This window comes from Macaca fascicularis, chromosome X (assembly GCF_037993035.2).
Source record: "Macaca fascicularis isolate 582-1 chromosome X, T2T-MFA8v1.1".
In the NCBI taxonomy this organism is placed as follows: domain Eukaryota; kingdom Metazoa; phylum Chordata; class Mammalia; order Primates; family Cercopithecidae; genus Macaca; species Macaca fascicularis.
Window position 1 is genome coordinate 74073056 of NC_088395.1, and position 15297 is coordinate 74088352.

A 15297-nucleotide genomic window follows, 5' to 3' on the forward strand; every position below is an offset into this window, starting at 1 on the left:
AAGTCATTAATATCTGCTCACATCCTACTCAACATCAGAGAGTTCAGACTTAACAAAAGTATTATAAATGCAAAAAAATTAAAAACTTTTGTACTTGAAAGTACAGCACTGAAAAAATAAAAAGACAATTCACAGAATGGAGGAAAATATTTCCAGGTTATTTATGTGGTAAGGGATTTGTATCCAGAATATATAAGAAATGCTTACAACTCTGTAATTAAAATAAAAACAGAAAATACCTCATTCAGTTGGGCAAAGGTTATCAATAGACATTTCTCCAAAATACATAAACAAATGGCTACTAAGGACATAAGAATGCTCAACATCTTTAGTCGTTAGGGAAATTAATATTAAAACCACAAAGAGTATTCCTCTTTTGGATTACAGCCTGAGGAATTCCATGAACCCTATACCCAGCAAAACAAGCAAAACTGGTCAAAATATTATGAAGAACAATTTCAAATGTTTGGAAATGGACTAAAGTGCAAAGAGCAAAGTAGAAAACATCTATTCAAGAAAATATACTAAAAATCAGCAATAATGCCCAGAATCAAAAGAATTTGAGCCACAATTCATTCTTTCTCACCTTGTCCAACTCAACATTATGGAACTTCTAAGAAAACAAAATTAGTGGTTACCATATATCATCAGGAAGGAAAGTCTGCCAAAATTTCTCATTCCCTTCAATTTTAAGTAGAAGACACTAAATTTTTGGTGAGTATGGCAAAGTGGTAGGAGTCTCCCTTCCTCCGCCCAGCCCTTATCTAAATGATAGAGGCTCTACCAGAAGCATGGATGGCCAGTATAATAAAGCTTTGACTTCCCTTGCATGACCTTATTTATAAATGCAACTGAGATTACCAGAGGGTATACCACCAAACCTATTGCTTAGAGAGTTTGTCCTGAGGGAAAAGCAGTCTATAAGAAAAGAGAGTTCCTAATTTCTCTCAAACATAATTAACTTTATTTGAAGCACATAGTGAGGAAGTTGAATCTTAAAGCCATTCTTGAAGAAAAAAATAGTTATTCTTAGTTAAGGGCAGAAGCAAAACTATAGGCCAGCAATTTCACCAAAAAGACCCAGAGAAAGAGACAGTCAAGAGTCCTTCTGGTGTCAGAATAAATATCAAAAACCAGTCTCAAAAACATCTTCAACTGAATTTAATTGAATCAGACTTCTAAGCAGTTTATGCAGTGAGAGAATTGTCAAAAACAATAGAGCAATCAACTGGTAATTGACAGGGTCTGACTGGCAGGATGCATTACCAAATGAAGAATACAACTTAACAGAGAGATTAGGAAAATAGATTCTAAGAAGTCCATTCTAATATCACTGGCATCCTAAGGTAACACAAAACACACTGAAGATTGTAGGATTTGAAAAATGACACCAAAATGACACTGTTTCCTTCTCAATATGGAGCAAAAAGATTTTCCTAAATTTACTAGAATACTTTAGCAAAGAAACAAAAAGTGAATAACAAAATAAGCCACAAAGAGGTATGGGAGAATTAGTATCCAAGGTTACTACAATATACTACATAAAAATTCCAGGTTTTAAGGGGGAAAAAAAAGACACAGAATTTTTCTCAGCCATTTTGCCAACTGGGGAACTTCATGTCCAGTGACACACTCCACTCCCCCAGGCCTCACTCAACCCTGGGCCTGCCACTGGAGGCACCCCACCCACTTGGCCTGGCTGCATTGCGGCTTGTACCTATGAAGGTATTTTATGACTTGTACCTATGAACTATGTTCATTAGTTCCTGATGTCTTGTCCTGTATCCAAGAAGAATGAGGATACAGTGACAATTCAAAGGGTGAAGGGAGCAGAGGAGCATTTAAATTGATTGACAGAGCAGCTCTCAGTTGAGAAGGAATGAAGAGCTGTCCCCTCACCCCTGCCGTTGAGGCTTTTATGGGCTCAGAATACAGGTGTGCATGCTGACTGGTTTGTAAGTATGCAAAGAAAGGCTAAAGCAAAGTCATCACATAAGGTGGACATTGCAGTGTACAAAACCAATTAGGAAAGGGTAGATACGTGTAAAATAGGTGAAGAGGGGGATCAATCAAAGAAAAGCATGCAAAACAGGAATATGCACATGGACCCTAGAACTTAAAGTATAATAATAATAATAATAAAAGGAGTTTATAGCAATAAACGTCTACATGAAAAAAGGAAACAAACAAACAAACAAACAGAAAACAGGAAGGCAGGTTTTCAATCTCGTCCATGGATTTGACTTGTAGCTTGGCTTTCAAGTTTTAAACTGTCTTTGACTTGTAGCTTGGCTTTCAAGTTTTAAACTGTCTTTGACTTGGAGGTTGGGTTTAACCAGGCACCCACCCCTATATGCCTAGACATTTGTCTGCCTCCTGTTGCTATCAAAAGTTCAAAACTCGCAAAGAAACAGAAATATGTGTCCCATGCAAAGGAAAAAAACATAGGCAATAGAAACTATCTGTAAGAAGAAAGAGATGTCAGATTTAACAAAAATTTCAATGTAACCATTATAAATATGATTAAAGAACTAAAGGAAACTGTGCTTAATTAAGAAAAGTAAGATATAAAGAGAAGGTCTCATCACATATATAAGTGAAAAGATGTAATATAAGTGATAAAATATAAGTGAAAAAGAATAACATGGAAATTCTGGAGTTGAAAATTACAACAACCAAACTAAAAATTTATTACAAGACGTCAGCAGTAGATTTGAAAAAGCAAGAGAATGAGCAAAATTCAAGATATATTAATAGCTATTATGCAATCCATAAAACATAGAAATAATAAAATAAAGACAAGTTAACACAGCCTCAGATAAATGTGGGGCACATGTAAGCACACCACAACATAACAATTTAGTACTGAGCTTAATAACTGAGTGATGTAGTAATATGTACAACAATCCCAAGTGACACGTGTTCATCTATGTAACAAACCTTCACATGTACCCCCAAACCTAAAATAAAATTTTAAAGAAAAAATGAAAAATCAGGAAACTAAATTATATCACCAGAGAAAAATCATCTTCACTAGAGAAAGACAGGAAAGAAAGAAGAAAGAGAAGGCTGCAAAATAACCAGAAAATAATAAGAAAATGGCAGAAGTAAGTCCTTACTTATCAATAAAAACATTGAGGGTACATGGATTAAATTCTCCATTCAAAAGAAATAGACTGAATGAATACATGAAAAAACAAGACTCATAGTTCTGTTGCCTACAAGAAACATAAATCACAATAAAGACATAGAGAAACTGAAAAGTAAAAAGATGGAAAAACTTACTTCATGCCAATGGAAACCAAAAATAGCAGGAGTTGCTGTATTTATATCAGAAAAATAACTTTCAAGATAAAACTATAAAAGACTAAAAAGAAGGTCACTACATAATGGTGAATGAAAAAGAAACTCACTACATAATGATGAATGAATGACTTCAGCAAGAGGACATAGTAATATCAAACATGTATGCACCCAACACTGGAGTACCCAGATATATAAAGAAAATGTTATTAGAGCTACAGAGAGATGAGTCCCAATACAATAATAGCTGGAGAATTCAACATTCTGCTTTCAGTGTTGGTCAGATCTTCCAAACAGAAAATCAAGAAAGAAATAATTTACGTCATCAGATATAATTTGCACTATATACCAAATAGATCTAATATATATTTACAGAACATTTCATCCAAGAGCTGCAGAATACACATTTTTTTCTTGGCACATGGATTATTCTCAAGGACAGATCATATATTAGGTCGCAAGTCTTAAAATATTCAAATAATTGAAATTATATCCAGAATCTTCTATGACTACAATGGAGTAAAACTAAAAATTAATAACAACAGGAATTTTGAAAACTGTAGAAATATATTGAAATTAAACACTATGCTCCTGAATGACCAGGAGGTCTATGAAGAAATTAAGAAGGAAAATGAAACATTTCTGGAAACAAATGATAATGGAAACATGACATACCAAAACCTATGGAAAACAGGAAAAGAAGTACTAAAATGGAAGTTTATAACTATAAATACCTACGTCAAAAAAGAAAGACTTTAAATTAACAATCTAACAATGAATCTTAAAGAACTATAAAAGGAAGACCAAACCAACCTCAAAATTACTAGAATAAAACAAATAATGTAAGTAGGAGCAGAAATCAGTGAAATTAAAATGAAAACAACAAAACAAGATTGATAAAATGAGAAGTTGTTTTTTTGAAAAGTTAAACAAAATTTACAAACCTTTAGTCAGACTAAGAAAACTAGAGATAAGATCCAAATTAATAAAATCACAAATGATAAAAAGGGATATTATGACTGATACTGCAGAAATTCAAAGGATCATTAGTGGCTACCATGAGCAACAATATGCCAATAAATTGAAAAATCTAGAAGAAATGGACAAATTCCTAGATACACACAACCTACAAAGATTAAACCAAAAATAAATTCAAAGCCTAAACAGACCAATAACAAGTAATGAGATTGAAGCTTATCAATCTCACCCAGTAAAGAAAAGCCCAGGACCTGATGGCTTTACTGCTGAATTTTTCCAACCATCGATAGAAAAATTAATATCCATCCACCTCAAATTATTTCACAAAATAGAAGAGGAGGGAACACTTCCAAATTCACCTTATTAAGACTGTATTAACATGATACCAAAATCAGATAGACACATCAAAGAAAGAAAACCACTGACCAATATATCTGATAAAAATTGATGCATAAATTCTCAACGCAATATTAGCAATCTGAATTCAACAATACATTAGAAAGATCATTCATACACACCAAGTGGGATTTATTCCTGGGATGCAAGGATGGTTCACGATAGGCAAATAAAATGATTTGATACGTCATATCAACAAAATGAGGATATAAACCATAGGATTATTTCATTTGAAGCTGAAAAAAATCATTGAATAAAATTCAACTTTTCTTCATTATACAAACTCTCAAGTAACTGGCCTAGAAGAAAGTTTAGATAATAAAAGACATACACACCAGACCCACAACTAGTATCATACTAAATGGAGAAAAATTGAAAAGTTTTTCTCTAAGATTTAAAACACATGAGAATGCCCACTTTCACCACTGTTATTCAACATAGTACTGGAAGTTCCACCTAGAGCAATTGGAGAAGAGAAAAAAAAGGACATTAATTTAGAAAAGGAAACGTCTAATTATTCTTTGTAGGTGATATAATCTTATATTTGGAAAAAACTAAAGACTCCACAGGAAAACTATAAGAACTGATAAAAAAATTTAATAAAGTAGAAAGACACAAAATCAACATAAAAAAATCAGTAGCATTTCTATGTAACAATAGTGAACAATGTGAAAAAATAAAAATTGTAATCCTATTTACAATTCCCAAATATAAATTAAATACTTATCAATTAGCTTAACCAAAGAAATAAAAGATCTCTATAATGAAAATTATAAAACACTGATAAAAAATTGAAGAGGACACCAGAATATGGAATAATATGCCATATTTACAAATTGGAAGAATCAATATTGTTAAAATGTCCATACTACCCAAAGAAATCCACAAATTCAATGCAAACCTATCCAAATATAAATGACATTCTTCACAAAAAAAAAAAAGTGCTAAAATATACATAGAAACACAAAAGACCAAAAATAGTCAGGGCTATTCTAACCAAAAATAACAAAACTGGAGGAATCACATTTCTTGACATCAAATTATGCTACAGAGATATAGTAACTAAGACAGCATGGTACAGGCATAAACCAGACACATAAATAAACAGAACAAAATAGATAACCCAAAAACAAATTCACACACTCACAGTGAACTCATTTTTGACAAAGGTAACAAGATAGAACTTACACTGGGAAAAAGATAGTCTCTTCAATAAATGGTGCTGGGAAAATCGGATATTTGTATGCAGAAGAATAAAACCAGACTCCTATCTATCATGATATACAAAAATAAAATCAAAATGAATTAAATACTTAAACCTAAGACCTCAAACTATGAAACTACTACAAGAAAATTGATGAAACCCCCTAGGACATTGGTCTGGATAAAGATTTCTTGAGTAATACTCCACAAGTAAAAACAACCAAAGCAAAAATGGGCAAATGGAATCACATCAAGTAAAGAAGCTTCTGCACAGCAGAGGATTCCAGCAACAATGTGAAGAGACAATCCACAGAATGGGAGAAAACATTTGCACAGTACCCATCTGACCAAGGATTAAAAATCAGAATATAAAAGAAATTCAACAAATCTGTAGAAAAAAATTAAAATCTTATAAATTTTTTTAGCTTTACCTCTGGTAAAGGTAGTGATGAGCCAAGAAAGAGGTAGGGATGGTTAAAGAATAAACAAAAAACAAGAAAAAAGTAATACAAGATGGGAAAAAGATTTAAACAGACATTTCTCAAAAGATGGTATACAAATGGCAAACAGGCACATGGAAAGGTGCTCAACATCACTGATCATCAGAGAAATGCAAATCCAAAACTGCAACAAAATATCTTCTCTCTCCAGTAAAAATGACTTACATCCAAAAGACAGACAAAAACAAATGCTGGCAAAGCATGTGGAGAAAAGGAAGCCTTGTACACCATTGATGGAAGTGTAAATTAATACAATCACTATGGAGAACAGTTTGGAGGTGCCTCAACAAACTACAAATAGAACTACCAGTGATCCAGCAATTCTATTACTCGGTATATACCCCCAAAAAACTAAATCAGTATATCAAAGAGATATGTGTACTTCTATGTTTGTTGCGGCACTGCTTGCAAAAACTAAGATTTAGTAGCAACCTAAGTGTCTGTCAACAGATAAATAGAGAAAGTTTGGTCATATACACAATAGAGTACTATTCATAAAAAGGAATGAGATTCAGTCATTTCCAACAATATGGGTGAAACCGGGGATCATTATGTTAAGTAAAATAAACCAGTCACAGAAAGACAAACATCACATGTTCTTACTTATTTTGGGGATCTAAAAATCATAACAATTGAACTTATGGATATAGAGAGTTGAAGAATTGTTAGCCTCTGGTAAAGGTAGTGGTGAGTCAGGAAGGCGGTAGGGATAAAGAATTAAAAAAGCTAGAAAAATTTAATAAGACCTACTGTTTGATAGCACAATAGGGCAACTATAGTCAATAATGACTCAAATTGTACATTTTTAACTAACTTGAAAAGTGTAATTGGATCATTTGTAACACAAAAAAAGAAATGCTTGGCAGGATGAATACATTCCCTATGATGTCCTTATTTCACATTGAATGCCTTTATCAAAACATCTAATGTACCTCAGAAATATATACATCTACTATGTACCCACAAAAATGTGTTAAAATAAAAATAATAGTAATAAAAATAAATAATACAGTATTTATAAAAAGTATAAGAATAATAACACAAAAAAGAAACAAATCTTCATAGGAGGATTATTTTATAACATTAGAATTAAGCTAATATAAAAATGCTCAATATGAAAAAATTAAAATTAATATGGTAATTCTAGAGCAACCACTAAAAAATAACTTTTAAAATGTATAGTGAGAAGTAATTATTAAAAGAATGCACATGTTACACTAGAATATATTTACTTAAAGCAAAAGAAAACAGAAGAAAAGTTGAAAAAAAAAACACATGAGATTTAGGAAACAAAATGGGGTACAGCAAAACTAGCACTCAAAGGAAAATTTACATAGGCAAATATCTACCTCAAGAAAGGAAATCAAGCCAATAACCTAAATTTTCACCTTAAGACACTAGAACAAGAAGAGAAAACTAATCTCAAAATAACAAGAAGAAAGAAACCAATATAGATTAGAGCACAAGTTAATAAAATAGAGAATAAAAAAGCAAAAATGAAAATCTGTGAATTCAAAAGTTAACTCATCAAAAAGATTAACAAAATTGGCAATCATTAGCTAGAGTTACCAAAAAGAAACTCCAAAACACAAAACAAAAGATAAGATTCAAATTATAAAAATTATAAATTACATAACTAGCATATCATTAACTTTACAAAAATATAATGAATTATAAGGGAATACTATTAGCTATATACTAGCATATTATATAACTTAAATAAAATTCTCAAATTCTAAAAAGGTGCAAGTATCAAAACTGACTCAAGAAGCAACTGACAATCATGAAGAGACTTGAAACAAGTAAGGAGATTGAATTAGTGATTAGAAAACCTTAACCACACAAAAAAGTCCAGAACCAGGTGGATTCGCTAAAAAGTTATTATTAAATATTTGAAGAATTAATATGAATCTTCACAAACTCTTCCATAATACAGAAAGGGAAGAACACCACTCAACTTACCCAATGAGACCAATCTTACATACATCCTAAATCTAGACAAAGACATGACAAGAATAGCTAATTTAGGACCAACATATTTTATGAATATAGACACCAAAATCCTGAAATCCTCAAAAAAAATACTAGCAAACTTGCTATACAGGAGACCAGAATTCAATTCCTGATGAAGAGGAAAAAAAATTTTAAATTACAAAACTAAATACAGCAATTTATTTGAAATATTATACACCATTGCCAAATGAGGTTGATCCTAGGAAGGTAAGATTGGACTAACATACAAAAGTCAATTAATGTAATACACTACAACAGTAGAATAAAGAATACAACCACATAACCATCTAAATAGATGCAGAAAAATACCTGACCAAAACCAATACCTCTGCATAATTTATAGTTTTTAAAAAACCTCAAACTGTGAATAGAAATACAATTTCTCGGGGCGGAGCAAGATGGCCGAATAGGAACAGCCCCAGTCTCCAACTCCCAGCGCGAGCGACACAGAAGACCGGTGATTTCTGCATTTTCAACTGAGGTACTGGGTTCATCTCACTGGGGAGTGCCGGACGATCGGTGCTGGTCAGCTGCTGCAGCCCAACCAGCGAGAGCTGAAGCAGGGCGAGGCATTGCCTCACCTGGGGAGCGCAAGGAGGAAGGGAATCCCTTTTCCTAGCCAGAGGAACTGAGACACACAACACCTGGAAAATCAGGTAACTCCCACCCCAATACTGCGCTTTAAGCAAACAGGCACACCAGGACATCATATCTCAAACCTGGCCGGGAGAGTCCCACACCCAAGGAGCCTCCCTCATTGCTAGCACAGCAGTCTGTGATCTACCAGCAAGGCAGCAGCGAGGCTGGGGAAGGGGCGCCCAACATTGCTGAGGCTTAAGTAGGTAAACAAAGCTGCTGGGAAGCTCGAACTGGGTGGAGCTCACAGCAGCTCAAGGAAACCTGCCTGTCTCTGTAGACTCCACCTCTGGGGACAGGGCAATAACAAACGCAGCCGAAACCTCTGCAGACGCAAACGACTCTGTCTGACAGCTTTGAAGAGAGCAGTGGATCTCCCAACATGGAGGTTGAGATCTGAGAAGGGACAGACTCCCTGCTCAAGTGGGTCCCTGAACCCTGAGTAGCCTAAATGGGAGACATCCCCCACTAGGGGCAGTCTGACACCCCACACCTCAAAGGGTGGAGTACACCCCTGAGAGGAAGCTTCCAAAGCAAGAATCAGACAGGTACACTCGCTGTTCAGAAATATTCTATCTTCTGCAGCCTCTGCTGCTGATAACCAGGCAAACAGGGTCTGGAGTGGACCTCAAGCAATCTCCAACAGACCTACAGCAGAGGGTCCTGACTGTTAGAAGCAAAACTATCAAACAGGAAGGACACCTACACCAAAACCCCATCAGTACATCACCATCATCAAGACCAGAGGCAGATAAAACCACAAAGATGGGGAAAAAGCAGGGCAGAAAAGCTAGAAATTCAAAAAATAAGAGCGCATCTCCCCTGGCAAAGGAGCGCAGCTCATCGCCAGCAACGGATCAAAGCTGGACAGAGAATGACTTTGACGAGATGAGAGAAGAAGGCTTCAGTCCATCAAACTTCTCAGAGCTAAAGGAGGAATTACGTACCCAGTGCAAAGAAACTAAAAATCTTGGAAAAAAAGTGGAAGAATTGATGGCTAGAGTAATTAATGCAGAGAAGGTCATAAACGAAATGAAAGAGATGAAAACCATGACACGAGAAATACGTGACAAATGCACAAGCTTCAGTAACCGACTCGATCAACTGGAAGAAAGAGTATCTGCGATTGAGGATCAAATGAATGAAATGAAGCGAGAAGAGAAACCAAAAGAAAAAAGAAGAAAAAGAAATGAACAAAGCCTGCAAGACGTATGGGATTACGTAAAAAGACCAAATCTACGTCTGATTGGGGTGCCTGAAAGTGAGGGGGAAAATGGAACCAAGTTGGAAAACACTCTTCAGGATATCATCCAGGAGAACTTCCCCAACCTAGTAGGGCAGGTCAACATTCAAATCCAGGAAATACAGAGAACGCCACAAAGATACTCCTCGAGAAGAGCAACTCCAAGACACATAATTGCCAGATTCACCAAAGTTGAAATGAAGGAAAAAATCTTAAGGGCAGCCAGAGAGAAAGGTCGGGTTACCCACAAACGGAAGCAATCAGACTAACAGCAGATCTCTCGGCAGAAACTCTACAAGCCAGAAGAGAGTGGGGGCCAATATTCAACATTCTTAAAGAAAAGAATTTTCAACCCAGAATTTCATATCCAGCCAAACTAAGTTTTATAACTGAAGGAGAAATAAAATCCTTTACAGATAAGCAAATGCTTAGAGGTTTTGTCACCACTAGGCCTGCCTTACAAGAGACCCTGAAGGAAGCACTAAACATGGAAAGGAACAACTGGTACTAGCCATTGCAAAAACATGCCAAAATGTAAAGACCATCGAGGCTAGGAAGAAACTGCATCAACGAACAAGCAAAATAACCAGTTAATATCATAATGGCAGGATCAAGTTCACACATAACAATCTTAACCTTAAATGTAAATGGACTAAATGCTCCAATTAAAAGACACAGACTGGCAAACTGGATAAAGAGTCAAGACCCTTCAGTCTGCTGTATTCAGGAGACCCGTCTCACACGCAGAGACATACATAGGCTCAAAATAAAGGGATGGAGGAAGATTTACCAAGCAAATGGAGAACAAAAAAAAGCAGGGGTTGCAATACTAGTGTCTGATAAAACAGACTTTAAACCATCAAAGATCAAAAGAGACAAAGAAGGCCATTACATAATGGTAAAGGGATCAATTCAACAGGAAGAGCTAACTATCCTAAATATATATGCACCCAATACAGGAGCACCCAGATTCATAAAGCAAGTCCTTAGAGACTTACAAAGAGACTTAGACTCCCATACAATAATAATGGGAGACTTCAACACTCCACTGTCAACATTAGACAGTTCAACGAGACAGAAAGTTAACAAGAATATCCAGGAATTGAACTCATCTCTGCAGCAAGCAGACCTAATAGACATCTATAGAACTCTCCACCCCAAATCAACAGAATATACATTCTTCTCAGCACCACATCGTACTTACTCCAAAATCGACCACGTAATTGGAAGTAAAGCACTCCTCAGCAAATGTACAAGAACAGAAATTATAACAAACTGTCTCTCAGACCACAGTGCAATCAAACTAGAACTCAGGACTAAGAAACTCAATCAAAACCGCTCAACTACCTGGAAACTGAACAACCTGCTCCTGAATGACTACTGGGTACATCACAAAATGAAGGCAGAAATAAAGATGTTCTTTGAAACCAATGAGAACAAAGATACAACATACCAGAATCTCTGGGACACATTTAAAGCAGTGTGTAGAGGGAAATTTATAGCACTAAATGCCCACAAGAGAAAGCAGGAAAGATCTAAAATTGACACTCTAACATCACAATTAAAAGAACTAGAGAAGCAAGAGCAAACACATTCGAAAGCTAGCAGAAGGCAAGAAATAACTAAGATCAGAGCAGAACTGAAGGAGATAGAGACACAAAAAACCCTCCAAAAAATCAATGAATCCAGGAGTTGGTTTTTTGAAAAGATCAACAAAATTGACAGACCACTAGCAAGACTAATAAAGAAGAAAAGAGAGAAGAATCAAATCGACGCAATTAAAAATGATAAAGGGGATATCACCACCGACCCCACAGAAATACAAACTACCATCAGAGAATACTATAAACACCTCCACGCAAATAAACTGGAAAATCTAGAAGAAATGGATAATTTCCTGGACACTTACACTCTTCCAAGACTAAACCAGGAAGAAGTTGAATCCCTGAATAGACCAATAGTAGGCTCTGAAATTGAGGCAATAATTAATAGCCTACCAACCATAAAAGTCCAGGACCAGATGGATTCACAGCTGAATTCTACCAGAGTTACAAGGAGGGGTCGGTACCATTCCTTCTGAAACTATTCCAATCAATAGAAAAAGAGGGAATCCTCCGTAACTCATTTTATGAGGCCAACATCATCCTGATACCAAAGCCTGGCAGAGACACAACAAAAAAAGAGAATTTTAGACCAATATCCCTGATGAACATCGATGCAAAAATCCTCAATAAAATACTGGCAAACCGGATCCAGTAACACATCAAAAAGCTTATCCACCATGATCAAGTGGGCTTCATCCCTGGGATGCAAGGCTGGTTCAACATTCGCAAATCAATAAACATAATCCAGCATATAAACAGAACCAAAGACAAGAACCTCATGATTATCTCAATAGATGCAGAAAAGGCTTTTGACAAAATTCAACAGCCCTTCATGCTAAAAACGCTCAATAAATTCGGTATTGATGGAACGTACCTCAAAATAATAAGAGCTATTTATGACAAACCCACAGCCATTATCATACTGAATGGGCAAAAACTGGAAAAATTCCCTTTGAAAACTGGCACAAGACAGGGATGCCCTCTCTCACCACTCCTATTCAACATAGTGTTGGAAGTTCTGGCTAGGGCAATTAGGCAAGAGAAAGAAATCAAGGGTATTCAGTTAGGAAAAGAAGAAGTCAAACTGTCCCTGTTTGCAGATGACATGATTGTATATTTAGAAAACCCCATTGTCTCAGCCCAAAATCTCCTTAAGCTGATAAGCAACTTCAGCAAAGTCTCAGGATACAAAATTAATGTGCAAAAATCACAAGCATTCTTATACACAAGTAACAGACAAACAGAGAGCCAAATCAGGAATGAACTTCCATTCACAATTGCTTCAAAGAGAATCAAATACCTAGGAATCCAACTTACAAGGGATGTAAAGAACCTCTTCAAGGAGAACTACAAACCACTGCTCAGTGAAATAAAAGAGGACACAAACAAATGGAAGAATATACCATGCTCATGGATAGGAAGAATCAATATCGTGAAAATGGCCATACTGCCCAAGGTAATTTATAGATTCAATGCCATCCCCATCAAGCTACCAATGAGTTTCTTCACAGAATTGGAAAAAACTACTTTAAAGTTCATATGGAACCAAAAAAGAGCCCGCATCTCCAAGACAATCCTAAGTCAAAAGAACAAAGCTGGAGGCATCACGCTACCTGACTTCAAACTATACTACAAGGCTACAGTAACCAAAACAGCATGGTACTGGTACCAAAACAGAGATATAGACCAATGGAACAGAACAGAGTCCTCAGAAATAATACCACACATCTACAGCCATCTGATCTTTGACAAACCTGAGAGAAACAAGAAATGGGGAAAGGATTCCCTATTTAATAAATGGTGCTGGGAAAATTGGCTAGCCATAAGTAGAAAGCTGAAACTGGATCCTTTCCTTACTCCTTATACGAAAATTTAATTCAAGATGGATTAGAGACTTAAATGTTAGACCTAACACCATAAAAATCCTAGAGGAAAACCTAGGTAGTACCATTCAGGACATAGGCATGAGCAAAGACTTCATGTCTAAAACACCAAAAGCAATGGTAGCAAAAGCCAAAATTGACAAATGGGATCTCATTAAACTAAAGAGGTTCTGCACAGCAAAAGAAACTACCATCAGAGTGAACAGGCAACCTACAGAATGGGAGAAAATTTTTGCAATCTACTCATCTGACAAAGGGCTAATATCCAGAACCTACAAAGAACTCAAACAAATTTACAAGAAAAAAACAAACAACCCCATCAAAAAGTGGGCAAAGGATATGAACAGATATTTCTCAAAAGAAGACATTCATACAGCCAACAGACACATGAAAAAATGCTCATCATCACTGGCCATCAGAGAAATGCAAATCAAAACCACAATGAGATACCATCTCACACCAGTTAGAATGGCGATCATTAAAAAGTCAGGAAACAACAGGTGCTGGAGAGGATGTGGAGAAATAGGAACACTGTTACACTGTTGGTGGGGTTGTAAACTAGTTCAACCATTATGGAAAAGAGTATAGCGATTCCTCAAGGATCTAGAACTAGATGTACCATATGACCCAGCCATCCCATTACTGGGTATATACCCAAAGGATTATAAATTATGCTGCTATAAAGACACATGCACACGTATGTTTATTGTGGCACTATTCACAATAGCAAAGACTTGGAATCAACCCAAATGTCCATCAGTGACAGATTGGATTAAGAAAATGTGGCACATATACACCATGGAATACTATGCAGCCATCAAAAAGAATGAGTTTGTGTCCTTTGTAGGGACATGGATGCAGCTGGAAACCATCATTCTTAGCAATCTATCACAAGAACAGAAAACCAAACACCGCATGTTCTCACTCATAGGTGGGAACTGAACAATGAGATCACTTGGACTCAGGAAGGGGAACATCACACACAGGGGCCTAACATGGGGAGGGGGGAGGGGGGAGGGATTGCATTGGGAGTTATACCTGATGTAAATGACGAGTTGATGGGTGCAGCACACCAATATGGCACAAGTATACATATGTAACAAACCTGCACGTTATGCACATGTACCCTACAACTTAAAGTATAATAATAATAAATAAATTTAAAAAATAAAAAAATTAAAAAAAAAGAATCACTGATGTTCATGGAAGAAGAAGAAGGAAAAATAGCATGGATTTCTCCATTCATGTCAGGAACGTGGCGTTTCCTTTTTAAATAAATTTAAGTTTTAAAAGTTAGAAAAAAAAAAAAGAAATACAATTTCTCAACTTGGGAAAATGTATCTATGAAAAACTGATAGCCAACAAAATTAACTCACATGCTAAAGACTGAAGAAGATCAGGAATAAGAAAAAAATGCCCTCTATTGTCCTTTCTATTCAACATTGTACTAGAAGTTCTAGCTAAGGCAATGAGGCAAGAAAATATTTGTGTCTCTTTGCAGAAGACATAATCTTGTATCTAGCAAAACAACTTCTCTA